This window comes from Terrapene carolina, unplaced genomic scaffold (assembly GCF_002925995.2).
Source record: "Terrapene carolina triunguis isolate 2854851 unplaced genomic scaffold, T_m_triunguis-2.0 Scaffold85, whole genome shotgun sequence".
In the NCBI taxonomy this organism is placed as follows: domain Eukaryota; kingdom Metazoa; phylum Chordata; order Testudines; family Emydidae; genus Terrapene; species Terrapene triunguis.
This window is the reverse complement of record NW_020664436.1, coordinates 16,049,575-16,069,057: the sequence shown is the minus strand read 5'-3', so window position 1 is coordinate 16,069,057 and position 19,483 is coordinate 16,049,575.

Below are 19,483 nucleotides of genomic sequence, written 5' to 3'. Positions count from 1 at the left end.
CTGGTTTAACTCAAAGTGCTCTACATCTGCAAGTGTAACCATGCCCTTAGTCTCTGACTTTTAAGGCCTTCCCTCCTAGGTCAGCCCTACCCCCTCGTTAATCACACAGGGGGTGTGTGCTCACAAGGCTGATTGAGGCTGATCATGGATGATCAAGGGAACAAAGGCGCAAACTGTCCCCAGCACACAATCCCAATTGACCCAATTGACCCTGTAACTGAAATAACCTGAAAGAAAAAAAAAAAAGAAAAACGCAAACAGCCAAACAAACTCACTCACCCCAAAGTTAGTACTCACACCTTGTTTGTTCAGCAGGCGATCTCCTTCGCCCTCTCTCAAACTCCCGTTTGCGGTCCCCTGTAGCTACATGCTATAATGCATCTGTATAAATGCATTCAGACTATGACATTTCCTACCTTAGAGAAAAATTCTTTCAGATTTAATTTCCCAGATTTCGCTCTCCTTTCACGTGTGGAACTCCTTTCCCACTGGGAATGGGATTCCTGGGAGTTCCATGCATGGAAGGAAAGCAGAATGTTGGGGTTCACAGTTACTGGATGAATTAAAGGGGAATAGGTTGCCCTAAGGCTACAAGATGATAGATTATTCATTTAATATTCTGATTTTTCACCATGTGCTTCCAAGTTCATAGATGCAGATAGCTTCATCAACAATGTGATGTGGAGCATCCTAAACAGAAATTGTGATTTCAGAATGTTCACAATAAACTTGAGATATGTGATGTGTAACACTCTCCAAATGATCCTAATAGCAATGGAAATGAGTTCCACTCAGCATGAACAGCAAGAGCTGCTAACTAAAGGTCTCTAAAGTGGGTCTGTTAAGAAAGAGTGAAATAGCAATTAATGAGATGTTGTACTTTTTTTTTAAGCTCCTTAATGTGAGACAGCTGTTGTTTAACACTTATCTGCAGAAAACAGATGCCAAGAATAACAGCTACTGCAACTAAGTATGGGTGACTAACTGTCATTGCTTTTATGGCAATACCCAATGTGCCTTACAAAAAAAAAAACTTACATTTTTATGGAGCCTATAACCTAATTAAAGGATAGCTGCAAGCTGCTAATCTTGTATTTTTGGAGACAGTAGCTGCATCACACTGAGGAGCAAAAAAGATCTTATGAAGAATTTCCAGCAGAGAAACAGCCCAGCCAAGGTAGTATGTCACATGCAAACAGTAGTCAGGTGTTTAACATAATTTTCTCTGTATTGTTATGCCCAGTGTAAATCCATGTGGCCTGAAGCTCTAGGGGGATAGGAGCTCTCTGCTTCCATCTGTTGGTGAGCACTGGGAAGAATGGCCACTGTGCTGCTTCACCTGTATAAACTATTTACCCAGGACTCTAGATGGACAGAGGAGAAGGACCTCTCTGATCTCATCTATTGGTGAATAGGACGAAGTATGGCTACAGAGAGAGTTTCATCTGTACAGGCTTTTGTAACGAAGCAGCCTCTGGCAGGACACAACTGAGAGTATCAATTCAGGACAAATTCTAATGTAACCCTTCTGCCCATCTAAGTTGGCAGCAACAAGGGTCGGGTTCTGTATGTAGGGGTTCCGTTTCAATAACACAATGCAAAACCGGCTCGAGCCCCCACCCAGTGACCTGGGACAATTACATACCACCCCCCTGGGTACCTCTAAGAGGCAATACTTCCCCTCTCGCAAGCACGGAGTCTGAGTGTAGCAGAAAATGTTTAATAACATGAGGTAAACGACATCAGCATAAAATTGGAAAAACACCACAAACAGGATTCATAACACAAACCATGAGCAAAACCCACCCCAGCAAATTGGGCTGTGTCCTTTCCCTTTGGTTCTTGAATCCAGCAACCCAAAAATCACCCAGAGTCCCCAAAGTCCAACATCCCCAAAGTCTCTTGGGTCCAGCAACCACCCAAAGTCCCAAAAGTCCAACAACCCCCCAAGTCTCTGTCCCTGGTCAGTGCAGCCCCAGAGTAAAAGGGGGGGGGCACGCAGGGTGTTAAGGGGCACCTTACGTGATCCGAGGCTGGCCAGCCGTCTGTTTCTCTGTGGGGGTTCCGCCGCAGCCTTTACCACGAGCCAGTCCACTTTCCTGCCATCCCACGAACTGCTCCGCCCTACAAGCTGCTCCACTCCACTCCGCTCACCGACCTGTGAGCCGTTCCAGCCGTCCCCGCAAACAGCTCCGCTCACCGTTCCTTGGGCCACTCCAACCGGCCCCGCAAGGCTCCACGCCGCTCGCTGCTCTTCCAGTTGTCCCCACAAATTGCTCCGCCAGCTGCTGAGCAATATAGCTTCAGGCTCCCCCACTAGTTAACACAGCCTCAGTGATCTCAGCTCTTAATAACATCAGCTCTTTTGTGATTTCAGCTCTTAGCGATTTCAGCTCATAGTATAGTAGGGGAGCCCCAGTGCTGGTGCACCATTGGCCCAAAGTGAATTCAGCTCAGCAGCCTGTAACTAGACTCCTAAGGGAATCAAAGTTTACTCTGATATTCAACAGTGGAGAGAGGAGGCGGTGCAATTGGTGTTTCAAACCCTCAGAGGGGGCCCATACCATCAGGTACACACCCCTGTCCCTATCCTCTCTCCATTCACTGGGTTTTGTAACCCATGCCCCTTGTCAAGCAAGTGCTACTTAGGTAATGGGGAAGGACTCACTCAGTCCTTCTGTCATACAACAGTTCCACTGGCCTTGATTCACAGAATCAGGGTAACAAAACTTTATTATTCCTGCCCCAATAATAGAGAAACTGGGGATCCCACACCAGCCAAAGTAACCACTTTCAGTTGCTGTGTTTCATGCCAGGCGAGTGGGTGTGCCTATGCAAACAAGATCAGCCCCTGGAGTTCTTTTCCACACTCGCCATAATTCACCACCAGATGTCAGGGTAGAGCTCATCCTGACTCTGCTTACACTTAGAACAGAGCAGTTACAACCCAAAGCTGGAGTTCCTTTACTATTAAGGCCAAGGGCGGCGCTAGCTTTTTTGCCGCCCCAAGCACCTTCAGCGGTGGGAGGTTCCCGGTCCCGCGGCTTTGGCGTACCCGCCGCCGAATTGCCGCCTAATCCGCGGGACCGGCGGACCTCCCGCAGGCACGCCTCCGAATGCTGCCTGACTGCTGCCTTTGCAGAGACCGGCAGGGTGCCCCCTGCGTCTTGCTGCCCCAGGCCCGCGCTTGGAGCGCTGGTGCCTGGAGCCACTGCTGATTAAGGCATGCCAAACCAGCCAAACAGAGAGGACTTCTGTTTTACCACACTGGCTAACCAGAAGTCATACAAGCAATTCCCTCAGATACTCCAGTTTCCCAGTATCAACACGTGCCACTCGTTATGGGGACAAATGGTTATGAAAACCAATACCCCAGTAAAAGAACAAATGGTTCTCTCAATCCCAAAGGTCCAAGTCCCAGACCCAGGTCAATATACAAGTCAGATCTTACCCACAAATCACACTGTTGCCAATCCTTTAGAATCTAACATCTAAAGGTTTATTCATAAAAAGAAATATAGATGAAAGCTAAAATCAGTTAAATGGAATCAATTACATACAGTAATGGGAAAGTTCTTGGTTCAGGCTTGTAGCAGTGATGGAATAAACTGCAGGTTCAAATCAAGTCTCTGGAATACATCCAAAGGTTTGGATGGGTCATTCCGTCCTTTGTGCAGAGCTTTAGTTTGTAGCAAAGTTCCTCCAAAGGTAAGAAGTAGGATTGAAGACAAAATGAAGATGATGCAGCTGCCTTTTATAGTCCTTTTGCCTTTGTTCTTACTGTGGAAAATCACAGCAGCAATGGGGAGTTTGGAGTCACCTGGGAACGTCACATGTCCATGCATGACTCAGTTCTTTACAGGCTGACGCCATTGTTTACATATTAGTTTGCATGTTCCCAGGGAGGCTACTCATATGTGGATTGGAGTCTCCTAAGGTCCATTGTCAGTTAAGTGTTTCTTGATTGGGCACTTAAGCTGAAGAGTCCCTTCTCAATAAGATGGCCAAATGCTTCACTGGTGCTACTTAGAACCAAACACATTGCGATACAAGTATATAGCCAATATTCATAACTTCAAATACAAAAATGATACACACATACAAACAGCATAATCATAACCAGCAAATTACAACCTTTTCATAGACATCTTACTTGACCTCCTTTGTACAAGATTTGGTGCAACTATAGGACCTTGGTTGCAACAATGATCTATACGGTCACAGTTCATGTCAATAACATCACAGCTTTCTACTCAGAATTTTTCTGGTGACATTTTGGGAGCCACCATCCCTCTACCTAACTAACTAACTGCAAGAATAAAGAACAATAGGTCTTCAGCTATGGTCCTTGATTTCGAAAGGGCAAACTTTAAAACATTAAGGGAATTAGTTAGAGAAGTAGACTGGACTGAAGAACTCAAGGCTGAATGTGTAGGAGGCTTGGTATTACTTTAAGTCAAAGTTGCAGAATCTAACTGAGAAGATAACTGATTTTTTAGAGAAAGGAAATGCAATAGATCTAATCTACCTGGATTTCAGTAAGACATCCGTACAGTTCCATATGGGAAATTATTAGTTAAATTGGAGAAGATAGGGATTAATATGAGAATTGAAAGGTGGATAAGGAACTGGTTAAAGGGGAGACTACAACAGGTCATAATGAAAGGTGAACTGTGAGGCTGGAAAGAGGTTATTAGTGGAGTTTTCCTCAGGGATCGGTCTTGGGATCAATCGTATTTAACTTTTTCATTTGTGACCGTGGCACTAAAAGTTGGAGTGTGCTAATAAAATTTACGGATGACACAAAGTTGGGAGGTATTGCCAAAATGGAGGAGGAGCAGAATATCATATAAGAAGATCTGGAGGTGATGTGGTCATGAAAAAGGCTAATGCAATCCTAGGATGCATCAGGCAAAGTATTTCCAGTAGAGATAGGGAAACGTTATTGCCATTATACAAGGCAAAGGTAAGAGTTCATATGGAATACTGTTTGCAATTCTGGTCTCCCATGTTTAAGAATGACGAATTCAAATTGGAACAGGTTCAGAGAGGGCTACTAGGATGATCCGAGGAATGTAAAACTTACCTTATGAGAGGAGACTCAAGGAGCTTGGCTTGTTTAGCCTAACCAAATGAAGGCTGAGGGAAGATTGCTCTCTATAAATACATCAGAGGGATAAATACCAGGGAAGGAGAGGAATTATTTAAGTTAAGCGTCAATGTGGACACAAGAACAAAAGGATACAAACTGGCCATCAACAAGTTTAGGCTCAAAATTAGGCAAAGGTTTCTAACCATCAGAAGAGTGACGTTCCGAACAGCCTTCCAAAGGGAGTAGTGGGGGCAAAAAAACTAACTGGCTTCAAGACTGAGCTTGATAAGTTTATGGAGGGAGTGGTATGGTAAGACTTGTGACCCATCTGTGACTGCTAGTCGCAACTATCCCCATTGGCTGGAGATGGGACACTAGATGGGGAGGGCTCTGAGTTACTACCGACAATTCTTTCCTAGGTGTCTTGCTGGGGGGTCCTGCCAACATGCTCAGGGTCCGACTGATTGCCATATTTCTGGTCAGGAAGAAATTTTCCCCTGGGTCAGATTGGCAGAAACCCTGAGGGGTGGGGAGGGAGGAGTTCACCTTACTCCGCACCATGGGGCATGGGTCACTTGCTGATTTAAACTAGCGTAAATAGTGAATTATTTGTAACTTGAAGTCTTAAAACCATGATTTGAGGACTTCAGTAACACAGCCACAGGTTATGTGTCTATTACAGAAGGGGGTGGGTGAGGTTCTGTGGTTTGCAATGTGCAAGAGGTCAGACTAAAGGATCATGATGGTCCCTTCTGGGCTTAAAGTCTATTAATATATGGAGATATACCTATCTCATAGAACTGAAAGGGACCCCAAAAGGTCATTGAGTCCAGCCCCTGCCTTCACTAGCAGGACCAAGTACTGATTTTGCTCCAGATCCCTAAAGGGCCCCCTCAAGGACTGAACTTACAACCCTGGGTGTAGCAGGCCAATGCTCAAACCACTGAGCTATGAGTCTATGAGCTCAGAATGGGTTGGCTAGTGGGACTGAACTGAGAAGGAGGAAAAAGTCTCCTTTGTGGTGAGAGCTACTCAAAGGTCCTGCATGCTAGTGCTCCTATGCTGTTGGGGGGCCTCTGTCAGCAGATGATGTGGAAGCAGCTCTTTGACAGGGTGCAGTGCAGAAAGGGCTCTTCACGGATGCCCATGGGGGTGGTGGCAGCAGCAGCCCCTCTTGCCCACCCACAAAATAAAGGTGAACTCGTTGTAGCTGGTTAGGTTGTGGAGACTCAGGACAGGCCTAGGCAGCACTTCCCAGGGGACTGGAGATGGGCCTGCTCGAGTGCATCGCGGGACTGCGACTGTGCTGCCCACTGACACCAAAGCAAGAGTGGGGTTTAGTGGCTGAAGGAGGGGAAATGATGTGGTAAAGAGACATTTGCCTATTGGAAGTTCACACCAGCAGGAAGGGAACCAAGGTAATGGACTATGGCTAAAGACGTGTTTTACTTACTGTGTTCCCTTTCCCCCCAGTGAAGCTTTCCTTGTTTTAGACACAAACTCAGGGCTTGTGACAGAGGAAATATTGCCTAGTAAGGACACCCAGGAAGGTAGCTAGTGATCCCAAAATCTCTGGCTAGGGGAGCGAGCCTGTGGTGATGGTTAGTTTTAAGAGACACCCTGATCTATTTGAACTCAGTCCTTGTTGCTGCCAACAATACCTGGGAGACGGGTTACTACAGCATCATGGATGAAAAATGCTTTTTGGGGCCCTTCTAGTCCATCCCTAATCGGCTCTTCAGTCTGACAGAGACAGGTATAACATGATTCAATTGTAAGCAGGGGAAAGGTCCCAGTACTGTGGGGAACTTTCCTGGCTTATGCACTACCCTGGTGGAATTGATTAGCAAAAGGATCTGAGTCCCCACCCCAACTCCCTTCACCCAGATGCCTGCCTCTTCCTCTCTCTCATGTGGCAGAGTCCTTGTAACCCCAACATGTCTGGGCCCAGGATCCCTATGAGGCTTGACCCCCAGTTTTGTCCTGGTCACTTAGAACAGGGGCTAGGGCTTCCCCACTCTGGGGTGCTCTCACCTCACTGTCTGCTTCCTTGACCCATGGATATTACATTAAGTTCAAACCAAATACAATTTATTAAGCAACAATAGTAAGAAAAATAAGGAAAACATAGAAAAGTTTAAAGGAAACAATGAACCCCGCCCTGTGGGCATGGGGAAACCACAAACAGCAGTCTCTGGGACGTAAGGAAAGTTGACAATCTGTTCCTCACATGTCCCAGGCCTTCTTCCCAGGCCCTGGTTGCACTGCAGTGATACCGCAGGTCAGACACCTCTTCTGGCGGTGGCCACATGCCCTCAGGCTCCAGATGGCAGGACCCTTCTCCCCAGCATTGGCCATCTCCAGCATTGGTCATCATGATCCCCTCCTTAATCTAGCGTGCAAGACCTCTTGTCTCATGATGTTTCCCTGCTCTTGTCCCTCTCTGCCCAACGTCCCCCCTCGCTCTCGCTAACTGCTTACTGCATTCGGCTCCAGTGTTACTTGTGGCACAGCGGGTGTCTGCTCCCCAGGTCTGGACCTGTAGCTCCTCACTGTAGCTCAGCCCTGGCTCACCATTGGCATAGCAGGTCTGTGCTGCTCCATCTCCTTACTCTGGGCTGCTCCGGTTCCAGCTTCCCAGCTCTGCATCCAGTCCATCTCTGCCTACTGGGCTTAGTGTTGCCAACTTTCTATTTGCAGAAAACAAAACACACTTGCCCCAACCCCTGCCCTGCCCTTTCCCCGAGGCCCCGCCCCTTCACCAGCCCTTCTCCAATGTCCCACTCCCCACTCATTCCATCCCCCACCCTCCTTTGCTCACCCTTCCCCACCCTCACTCACTCGCTCATTTTTCCGGGCTATGGCAGGCAGTTGGGGTGTGGAAGGGGGTACAGACTCTGGGCTGGGGGCTCCAGAGTGGGGCCAGAAATGGGGGGATTCAGGGTGCGGGCCAGGGCTCCGGGTTGGGGCAGGGAGGTGGGGTGCGGGATGGGGTGAAGGCTCTGGGATGGGGCCAGGGATCAGGGGTTTGGGGTGCAGGAGGGGGCTCCGGGGTTCAGAGTGTGTGAGGGAGCTCAGGGCTGAAGAAGGGGGTTGGGGTGTGGGAGGGGATATGGGCTCCGGGAAGGATTTTGGGTCTGTGAAGGGGCTCAGGGCTTGGGGAATGGGGTTGGGGCACAGCAGGGGGTTCAGGGAGCATGCTTCAGGTGGTGCTCAGGGGCTCCCGGAATCAGTGACATGTCCCTCCAGCATCTAAGTGGATGCCAGAGTATCCAGGGGGCTCCTCACACTGCCCCCACAGGCACCACCCCCACAGCTCCCATTGGCCACATTCCTGGCCAATGGGAGCTGCGGAGCTGCCACTCAGGGGCAGCACACAGAGCCCCCTGGCCACCCCAGCATCTGCTTAGGAGCCAGAGGGAAATGTTGCCACTTCCAAGAGCTGCGTAAGGAGCCTGCCAGCCCCGCTGCGCTGCAACCAGACTTTAAATGACCCGGTCAGAGGTGCTGACCAGAGCCGCCAGGATCCCTTTTTGACCAGGTATTCTGGTAGAAAACCGACACCTGGCAACCCTAGCTGGGCTGCTTCTCTGGCCCCTCTGGGTCTGGCTGCTGCTGCTCTACCTCCAGCTCAACTTGGGCTGCTGCTCTCTCCTTAGCTCTGCCCTACTTTGGCTCCAGCTCACACGCAGGATGAGACCCCAAGCTCCTGACTCCCTCATTAGCCTGCCTGCCCTGTCTATTGGGCTGACCTGGAGCATTGGCCTCTCCCCATTGTCCCTGGGGACTGTCAGTCTCAAGGTCCTTATTTCTCATCGGCCCTTCCCCTTTCTTTTGGTATTGGGAGAGGGCCAACCGAAACCCCCCCACTAAGTTTCAGCAAGGGGTCAACAGTCCCCTTACACAACGGCTGGAGGTTGAAGCTAGACAAATTGAGATAGGAAATAAGGCATACATTTTTAATGTGGACAATAATTAACCACTGGAATAATTTACCGAGCATGGTGGTGGATTTAAATCAAGAGCTGTGTTGACAGCGCTGCTCCCACTGGCCAGGTGTATGGAATGCAGTGAAGTTAGCGCTGTATTGCCAGTCCGCTCTGTGGGATAAATTTAGCTACTGATTCCGCTACTGCCACCACATGCTGTTTTAGTCAGTGCTCACTGTGGAATCTGCTTCTGCAGCTCAACAGGTTCTTTCACACAGAACAGAAAATTCCCAAGTATGGAAACCAGACCAAAACATGATCCCTGGACAGGATTGCTAGCCTTAAACAGCACATTTCATTTCCAGGTCAGAGCCCTTTCCCTGTCTTTGTAATCAGCCTGAACATTACTACCCAATCAAAGTCCATTATTTGTTCTATCAGGATGACCCCTCACCCATGGTATATATCCTGAACAATTCTTCGCCCATTCATGAGTGCAGTAATTATAGTAATCCATTATCACATACTTATCAAAACAAACAAATTGCAGCCAAAACGACAAAATGCAGAAGGTGGAATTATGGGTAAACAACATTATAATTTATGTAAATGAGTCTGCCCAGGGCTAGCTTTTCCTCTTCTCCCCAATAGCAGGTGCAGAGAGCTCTGTCCCTCTAAATATTTTAGGCCTGGGGCTTACATAATAAAATGCTAATTTGTCTGCTTGTAAAGCCAGCAGTCCTCCGTTCATGACAATATAGACTTAGGTACTAAACATCACACCTAGTTTTTGTATTTTACTGTCATTATTATTTATTCTGAAATTGTTCTAATTAACATTGTTACTTTAGAGTCACAGTAAAAAAATATTTACAAAACATATTTTCTTATTCTACATACCTTTCTGCAATTGTACTGGGTCTTAGATTGACTCTTTAAAGACAAATAATTTCAAAACAATCACTAGAGACAAGTCCAGTATTTAAAAAAGGTATTTAAATGTATAAAGGTCTCATTATCTTAAAAGTGATTTATTTTTGGTATTATTGCAGGTAGGCTTAGAATTTAAATAGAGAAGTTAATTCCCTTTGGCCTTTCTCTCATACTAAACCTAGATCACTAAAATTAGTTTTAGTTAAGAGTACTAGACAATTCGATCTGAATGACTAATTCACAATGAATCATTTATCCAACAAGCACAGCCTCTTTTTCTGCTGGTGAAATATCCATGAGCAGATCACAATTTACTCATTTTTTTTTTTGTTATTCAAAAATATTTGACAGTTATATTTGGTCGACTGTTTAAGTCTGTTGATTGATCGGTTTTCTGCAGCTGGTTAGCTGTGATTGGTCGAATAAATGACATTGATCAGAAGCCACATGTGCACATAAATCCATTTTTGTCTCTTTTCCGAAATAAATAAATAAATAAATAAATGCAAGGGTCCAAAGGGCTGCTACAATTTACACTTGCACTTTAGAGTTGTCAGAGTTGCAAGGGTTTGTTTACATTTAGCATTGTCCCCGATTAACTCCATGGGTCAACACTCTTTTTCCAGATCAAGGGTTCCTAGTTCCTTAAAGTGGATTAAACTAACCAGGAACCAGGCACTTGTGTTCCAGACTAAGACTATCAACACACGGAGTTATACAGGATTAGCTGTTGAGCTTTACCCACCTGCCTCACTTTAATCTGTGCTAACGTTCAAGTGCAGACAAGATTAACGCTGAAGAGTTCCAAATAAAGAACTGCTAAAATCTAGGGTATGTATTAGGGTTGTCAACCCTCTAGAATTGTCCTGGAGTCTCCAGAAATTAAAGATTAATCTATAATTAAAGAGTTTGTCATGTGATGAAACCTCCAGGAATGTGTCCAACTAACGTTGGCAACCCTAGTATGCATCATAAATTCTCCTGGAGCACACACACATATAGATCCAACAATTATGGTACAAGGCTCAGGAAAGATTTGAATTCTTAATTCCCTGAAACTACATCAGAACATAACCCAGTCCATACTGTTGCTGTACGTAGCTTCTTAATATTTTCTTAAGATCCCTTTACAGTGATCACCCTATTTGTATGTTGAGCCTGCCCGTGTCTACATCCTACTGCTTCTCTCCATTCACATGTCCTGGATGCTTTATGCCCTTTGTACGTAAATGAAAGGTTACTCCACTGGAGAAGCTGACTGACTGCTGGACTATCCTCTTTCGCAGTTCATGGTGTGTTTTTACACTCCAAATGACACAGAATATACTCTCAAGTTTGGTTACAATGAAGTTTATAAAAAAAGCTTTCAACAGATACAGAGATAAATAACTAAAATCTCCCACACTTACAAGTTCAGAGCTTTATGTGGCTGTTTATCACAAATGGACAAATATGTCCATTACAAAGGCTTACATTTTTTTTATTGTCCCAAAGCAAGATTCCTCTACAGCTACATCTGCTGACATTGAAAAGTACATATTAGAACTAAACTTCCAGCATGTCACAGTAATTCTGTTACTTAAGTGAAACTTTAAACCCTTTATCTTTCTTGGGCTGATGAATACTCTCTCCATCTCATTTCTTTCTGTGAGTATATCTGAATATATGTTAGAGCTGATCAAATAATTCCTAACACTTCAATTACGTGCCAAATTTAGCTTCTTTCTTCTTGCAGAAAGCCCACAAGCAGATCCCAATGTCCCCAAATTTATTTGTTGTTCAAACTGATTTAACACATCTTTTATGTGAGTTTTTATACTCTTTTTTGACTGATCATGAATCATTTGCTGTAAATATTTGATACACGTGGCAATTTGGTGAATCTGTCTATCTGCTACTACATACCGCTGTCAAAAAAGTGAGATGAGAGGAAAGGGGGGGGAGGGGCGGTGAGGGCAACACCAGCCCTGCGCTGGAGGGAGCGCTAGGAAGAGCGGCTTGGGCTGGCCAGCCTGCCCCACATACAGGGCATAGAGGGGGGCCTTGGGTGGCCCCGTGTGTGGGTGTGCCGTGGGGGGGGGGGGCTCAGACCACCAGCCGAGTGGGCAGGCAGCGGGGGGGCTCGGAGGACCAACCTTGTGCACATGGGAGGAAAGGGGGCTCAGACCAGCCCCGCATGCAGGGGGAGGAAGGGGCTGCCAGGGCGAAGGGGAGGTCACAGGTGGGCAGCAGGGAGGCTCAGAGGACCAGCCTCCTGCGTAATCGGGCAGCAGGGAGACTCAGATCAGCCCCGCATGCAAGGAGGAGTTGGATCACAGGTGGGTGGCGGGGAGGGGGGGCTCAGGACAGCCCTGGGTGCCAGTGGGGAGGGGGTGTAATGATGCTGCCTCTGGCGGGATACTTCTGGGAGTATCAATTCAGGACAAATTGCTTAGACGAAGGCAGTTACAGCCCAAGGCTGGGGTTTCTCCACTTCTAAGGCAAACCAAACCAGCCAGACAGAGAGGACTTTGGTTTTATCCCACCGGCTAACCACAAGTCATACAAGCAATTCCCTTAGACACTCCAGTTTCCCAGTATCACCACCGGTGCCACTCGTTATGGGGACAAATGGTTATGAAAAACCATTGATAGCAGAACATCAGTGATTGCATTGGCTACTTGAATCACAGCAGTCCCCACAGTAGATTTGCCCACTCCAAATTGATTTCTGACTGACCGGTAGCAGTCAGGCGTTGCAAGCTTCCACAGGGCTATTGCCACTCGCTTCTCAACTGTCAGGGCAGCTCCATCTTGGTATTCCTGTGCTTCAGGGTGGGGGAAAGCAACTCATGGAGTTCCAGGAAAGTGGCCTTACTCATGCGAAAGTTTCGCAGCCACCGTGAATCATCCCATACCTGCAACACTATGCGGTCCCACCAGTCTGAGCTTGTTTGCCGGGCCCAGAATTAGTGTTCCACTGTATCAAACAGCCCCACTGTTGCCATGATGTCCCAATTGCCACAGCCTGTGCTTTCAGGAACATCTGTGTCCATGTCCTCCTCACAATCGTCCTCGTACTGCTGTCTCTTAGCCAGGTTCTGCACATCCTACAGTATAATGTGTGAGGTGTTTACAATGCTCACAACAGCAGCAGTGAGCTGAGCAGGCTCCATGCTTGCCATGCTATGGTGTCTGCACCGGTAACCCAGGAAAAAAGGTGCAAAATGATTGTCTGCCATTGCTTTCACGGAGGGAGGGAGTGGCGACTGACGACATGTACCCAAAACCACCCGTGACAATGTTTTTGCCCCATCAGGCATTGGGAGCTTAACCCAGAATTTCAATGGGCAGTGGAGACTGCAGGAACTGTGGGATAGCTACCCACAGTGCACCGCTCCGAGAGTCAATGCTAGCCACGGTGCTGAGGATGCACTCTGCCGACTTAATGTGCTTAGTGGGGACATACACAATCAACTGTATAAAATTGATTTTTAAAAACCAACTTCTATAAAATCGACCTAATTTCATAGTGTAGACATACCCTAAGGCAGTGGCTACAGCACTAGAACTCACAAATAATTCAAACTCACCCAAACAAACAAACTGAAAACAATCACTATAAGCTTTACATAAGGACTTGATTAAAGAGAAATATACAATGAGTAAAAATACTGAATAATTAAAATGATGGGAGATATTAATAATGATTTGTAATTACTAAAGGCTATGCGGGCAAGCACACTAGGTCAGGTGACCACACACTCCCCAGTGTTCCTAACCAAAAGTGTCAGCCTCTCAGTTCTGTCCCCCCATGTCTCACGTACCCAGGTGGTGCACATGGAGAGATGGTGCAGACCTGTAAGGAGATGCTGTTAGATGCACACTTTATTATCCTGGGACTTGGCAGTGCAGATCTTGATGATCCAGGTAGATGAAGGTCCTGTTGCAAAGACAATGTGCCTTAATGATACAAAATCAAACCTTAACTGCCTCTCTGAGGATAACACAGGTACTCATTCAGATTCCTTTTCTGCCTGGGCGATCAGAGAGGCACGAGGGGTGGCCGAGGCAGTGGGGAGCTCAGGGGAGATGGTGGAGAGGTGTGAGGTACTGGGGGCCTTGAGGGAGAGGGCCCTCAGGGGCAGAGCTGAGCAAGTGGTGTGTGTGGGGGGCCTCGGGGATGGGGGGGGCTGAGCAGGAGTGGGACCTGAGGGGGTGGGGCATGGGTGGGGCCTCGGAGGGAGAAGGCTGAGCTGGGGCGGGCTTTGCGGGTGGAGCAAGGGGCGGGGCTCTGATCTGGGCACCAGTTCCCCCCTACTTCTAGGGAGCTTCTGGTGCTCGATCCAACCTCCCCAAATACAGGAGTCAAACTCTGTCCATGGCCCCGCCCCCTGCTCCTCCTCTTCCCCTGGCCAGACTTGAATCAGGAGCCTGATGAGCATATTTCCCCCCGCTCGCCCCCCCACGCCCAGAGCTGACTATCCCCCCAGTCCCCACATGGGGCTGTCCCGAGCCCTGCCTCTGGCTCCCTCCCCCCGAACCCTGCTGCTCAACCCCTAACACAAGCCCCTTTTTGTCAAAACTGGGCATTTGTCCTGTATGCTCTTGCCAACTGATCATCAAGTTGGCAAGAGCATACAGGACAAATGCCCAGTTTTGACAAAATAGTCAGGACGTCCAGGGCAGGGCTTAAAAAGGGGACTGTCCCCGCCAAAAATGGGATGTATGGTCACCCTAGGCTGTAGTAAGAGTCACTCATGGAGCCAGGGTAGCTGTGGGGAGACCCAGACCCTCCACCTGCCCTGGGCAGGGTGCCAGGGTGCCTGAGATCAGCCCCCAGCCCATGTCCTTGCCCCCAGGGCATTCCACACACTGCAGGAGGAGGGTCCAGGGCTCCCCACAGTGGCCTGGCTTCCAGCCAGGCCAGGGGGTGAGGCTTGGGCGAAGGAGAGGAGCAGGGGGCAGAGCCCCGTGGTGGAGGGTGAAGGGCCCAAATGTTCTTTATGTCCAGGACCCCAATAAATCTTAATCTGCTTCTGCAAGCAGGTCGGGTCTCCGGAGCCAAAATCCTGGATCCAGGGTGGGCTGCTGCAGGGGCAGCAGGTGGCAGCAGGAGAGACTGGCTGTCTCCTCCTGTTGCTGGCAGGCTGGAGGTGCAGATTGTTCCCTCCTAGGGCTGACAACTTTCTAATCACACAAAACCAAATACTCTTACTCCACCCTCTGCTCCGCCCCTTCCCCCAGGCCCCACCCTGCCCCGCCCTTTCTCTGAGAGCCCGCCACTCACTCCATCCCCCTCCCTCTGTCACTTGCTCTTCCCCACTGCCACTCACTTCCACCGGGCTGGGGCAGGGGGTTGGGGTGTAAGAGGGGGTGCAGGCTGTGGGAGGGCATTAGGGTGTGGGAGAGGGCTCAGGACTGGGGCAGGGGGGCGGGAGGGCTCCAGGCGGTGCTTACCTCAGGTGGCTCCTGGAAGTGGCCGGCATGTCTGGCTCCCAGACACAGGAGTGGCCAGGCAGCTCTGTGTGCTGGCCCTGGCCGCAGGCACCACCCCCGCAGCTCCCATTGGCCGCGGTACCTCCGTGGCCGCCCCTGCACCTAGGAGGTGGACATGCTGGCTGCTTCCGGGAGCCGCAGGGAGCCTGCTTTAGCCCCGGTCACTGCACTGCCGACTGGACTTTTAGTGGCTCAGTCAGTGGTGCTGACTGGAGCCGCCAAGGGTCCCTTTTTGACCTGGCGTTCCTGGTGAAAACTGGATCCCCGGCAACCCTATCCCCTCCTGAGGCTTTCCTGTAGGCTGAAGTTACCAAGAAGCCAGTTGCTGGGCCTGGCAGTGCTGTATGTAGGGTGACCAGACAGTAAGTGTGAAAAATCGGGATGGGGTGGGGGGTAATAGGAGCCTATATAAGAAAAAGACCCAAAAATCAGGACTGTCCCTATAAAATCGGAACATCTGGTCACCCTAGCTGTATGGGCAGGCTACCAGGAGACCTCCTCGCCCCTCTGCTCCCTGGCTGGTCTCTCCTCATGCAGGGAAAGCCAGGCTACTCGTAGCCTCCCTCCTGCTCTCCTGGGCGGGGCTCTGCTGGGGTCAGCGACTGCTTGCAGTGCTGCCTCGCTCTCTTTTGCCCTTTAATGACTGCTGAGAATTGCTGTTGTCTCCCCTCCTCCCACTGGATAAGGGAAGAGGGTTGTCATGGTGACTGGGGGCTACATCCTCCTCCCCTTCCCTCCTACTGTTCGGGGAATCCGTGTCCTGGCCCCCTCCCCAGGGGGCTCGGAACGTGTGTCCCTTCTCTTGGGTCACAGCCCTCTTGCTAAAGGGGGAGACCCTACACATGTATCTTTTTCCCCAGAGGTTTTGGCCTATAAATTTGATAAATGCATGAACACTATGTACAGCTTGTGTCAAGGCCTCTCAATCGCCAGTTCACAAAGAGAATGGTTTATACCTCCAAGCTCATTTCAATCTCCCACTCCCCATTTATAGCTACAATAACTTTTGCTACAGTTAGCTTTCAACTGAATTCATTATCTGAGTGCTGTCCTCTGTAAATAAATAATGGTTGCTCACCTCAGGGGTTAAGTGCAGGAGGTCTGGATACAGTGGTGTGAAAGCATCTGATGTGTGGAGAATTCGGATTGAAGACTGAACAGAGCTCCTTCTCCTTCAGTGACTCACCACCAGACTCTTCCTTTGGGCTGCTTTTGGTATAACTTTGCATCATTTATCAATTCACCTGTCTACCTCGAACATCAATTTAAAGCCACGTGCATTATTTATGCCTGATGTTCATGACAGATTTCAAATGGTGTCTCTCACCTTAGTTAGCAGGCCAGAAATTGCAAATGGATTCTGCTCTGTCTTTTTGCTCCATGTAACATTATGAGTAAATGTCGTTACAGCCAAGAAACTTGTGTTCCATAAACTCCTAGGTGGGACTGATTAAAACTCTATAAAGTGTAACTTACTGGCCGTATTACAGCACTTCATTTTTCTGAGTTGGCTTGTTTGGGAGAATTTATTTGATATGATGACTGCAAGACTAAATGATACTTTAACAATGGTTAACAAAAATGTGTAGGATATGTTGATTTTGACACACATCACCAATGGTGAGAAATGATAGGCTCTTGGGGCTAAATTTGCCATGGATGGGCACCTGCAACTCCAACTGACTTTAATGGCAACCAGGAACACAGATCAATGGCAGGATTTAGCCCTTGTTCTACAAGTTGTCCCATTCTTTGTAAGCACTAAAGCACATTAGGTACTGTGCATTCTGCTTTGGGAACTCCTGCAATGCCTAGACACACAAGGATAAGTTAAGAAAGACAGCTTTTTTTTCTTTTCTTTTTTTCCCCTTTACTCTTCCTGGTTCGAATAAACTTTTAACATTATTTAAAGGGCAATTTTATTGTGTAAATTTGATTGGTTTTTTTTTTAACTCAGTTTAGGGGAATTTATGATTATCATCACTGATTAGGGTGGTTTCTTGAGGCTGTTATAACCAATCAATTGCATTGCTTTGCATTCCATCTCCCATCCTTCAACCTAATATCAACCTTAGTCGTTGGCCCCAAAGGCACTATTTGTATGAGTTAAAGTTTGCAAGCTCACGCTCTTGGATTGCAAACTCCTTGGAGCATGACCCTTGCCACTTTACCTGCCTGTAAAGTATCTAGTGTGCTGCTGGTGCTACATACATAATAAATACATTTTTAATGGGCCATCCATAAAAGAGCTTTGAGGATTTACCTCACTATATACTGCATCTGGATGGATAGGAATGCATGCCCAATACAGTGTTAGAGCGCGATCCTTCAATACTCCAGGGAGCAGTCTCATTGAGTTAAATGGCACTTCTGGTAGCATCGAGGCCCTTAATTTGTAAGCAGAGAAGCTCTGCTAACATTTTTGGACCAAACTATTAAACTGGCTCTGCATGAGCAGAGATGCTCTAAACTTTTACAAGCCCTTCAGAATGAACTCTTGTTAAGCTGGTTCTACTCCAGAAGATGTGACCTTTCTAATAGCATATAAAAAAACCTTTGAGAATATCCATTAGCAATGAACCAGCAGAATGAGTGCATAATCTTGAGCAGTGTTATGTACGCCAACAGGAAAGTAGATTAATGAATTGTTTTCATGCAGGCTCGATACTGGCTAAAGTGCAATAAGGATACAAACCAGTGATTTTTGGAACATTATTCTGACCTTTGTCACCAAAGTACTGACTGATGCTAACACCTACCTGTTATTTAGGATGATGGGGAAAATAACAGCATTTCTGATGGTACTATGTAAGCTTCACACCCACATTTTAAACTACAGGGCTAAAACAAGTTCCATTATACATTTTTCCAATATGTCAAGGGAAAATATAGCAATAAACAATGCCACAGTGTGCTTTAGTAGGCGGCTGGTCTGTGTTTGGAGAGTGTGATGTTCCCCTGGTGTTATCTGGACCGGTGATGTGCTAGGTCACTCCAATCCTTGACTCTGGGGGCCAGCCTTACCCTGCTCTGCTGTGAGAACCCCCACTCCTGGGCTGTTCATGCACAGCCTCTGGCATGTAAGCTGCTCCTTGGACTGTGCTGAATGACGCTAGCCAATATCTCCGGTCCCGGACACAACCCTAGGAACCTCCATCTTGCAGTGTCCAGTTATGCCCACTGGCCACTGCAAGCTTGTATGAGTTTGTCAGTTTAACAAAGAAATTGATATGCACCAGGCTTGTTATCCCAAGGGGAGTCTCTGACACGCTTCAAACCGAACGCACTGCTTCAGGTAGAATAAACAAATTTATTAACTACAAAGATAGATTTTAAGTGATTATAAGTCAAAGCACAAGTCAGATTTGGTCAAATGAAATAAAAACAAAACACATTCTAAGCTGATCTTAACACTTTCAGTGCCCTTACAAACTTAGCTGCTTCTCACCACAGGCTGGCTGCTCGCTCCTCAGCCAGGCTCTCCCCTTTGATCAGCGCTCCAGTCACTTGGTGTGGTGTCTGTAGATGTAGGTGGAAGAGAGGGGAAGAGCATGGCAAACGTCTCTCCCTTTTATCATGTTCTTTTTTCCCTCTTGGCTTTGCTCCACCCTCCTTTCAGAGTCAGGTGAGCATTACCGCATCGTAGTCCCAAACTGACCAAAGGAAGGGAGTCCAACAGATCCTTTGTTGCTGCCTAGGCCAGTGTCCTTTGGTCCTGTAAGGCTGGGCTGGGTTTGTCCCATACATGCCCTGATGAGTGTGAACTGCCCCTCTGCTCTTGGAGAGTTTTGCCTGGGCCTGTTTTAAGCCATGAGGACACATTTTCAGCCTCATAACTATATACATGAAATTACAACCTACAACATTACTATAACATTACTGTAAACAACAATGCTCAGTGCATCATGAGCCTTCCGAAGACACCTGACATGACAAACTTTGCATTGGATACAACACAATCATATTATAAGGATGAACATGGAAATGCAGGGTATTCCCCTGAGGTACAGAACATCACAGAGAGGACTAAGCCTGAAGGCCAATTGAGCTG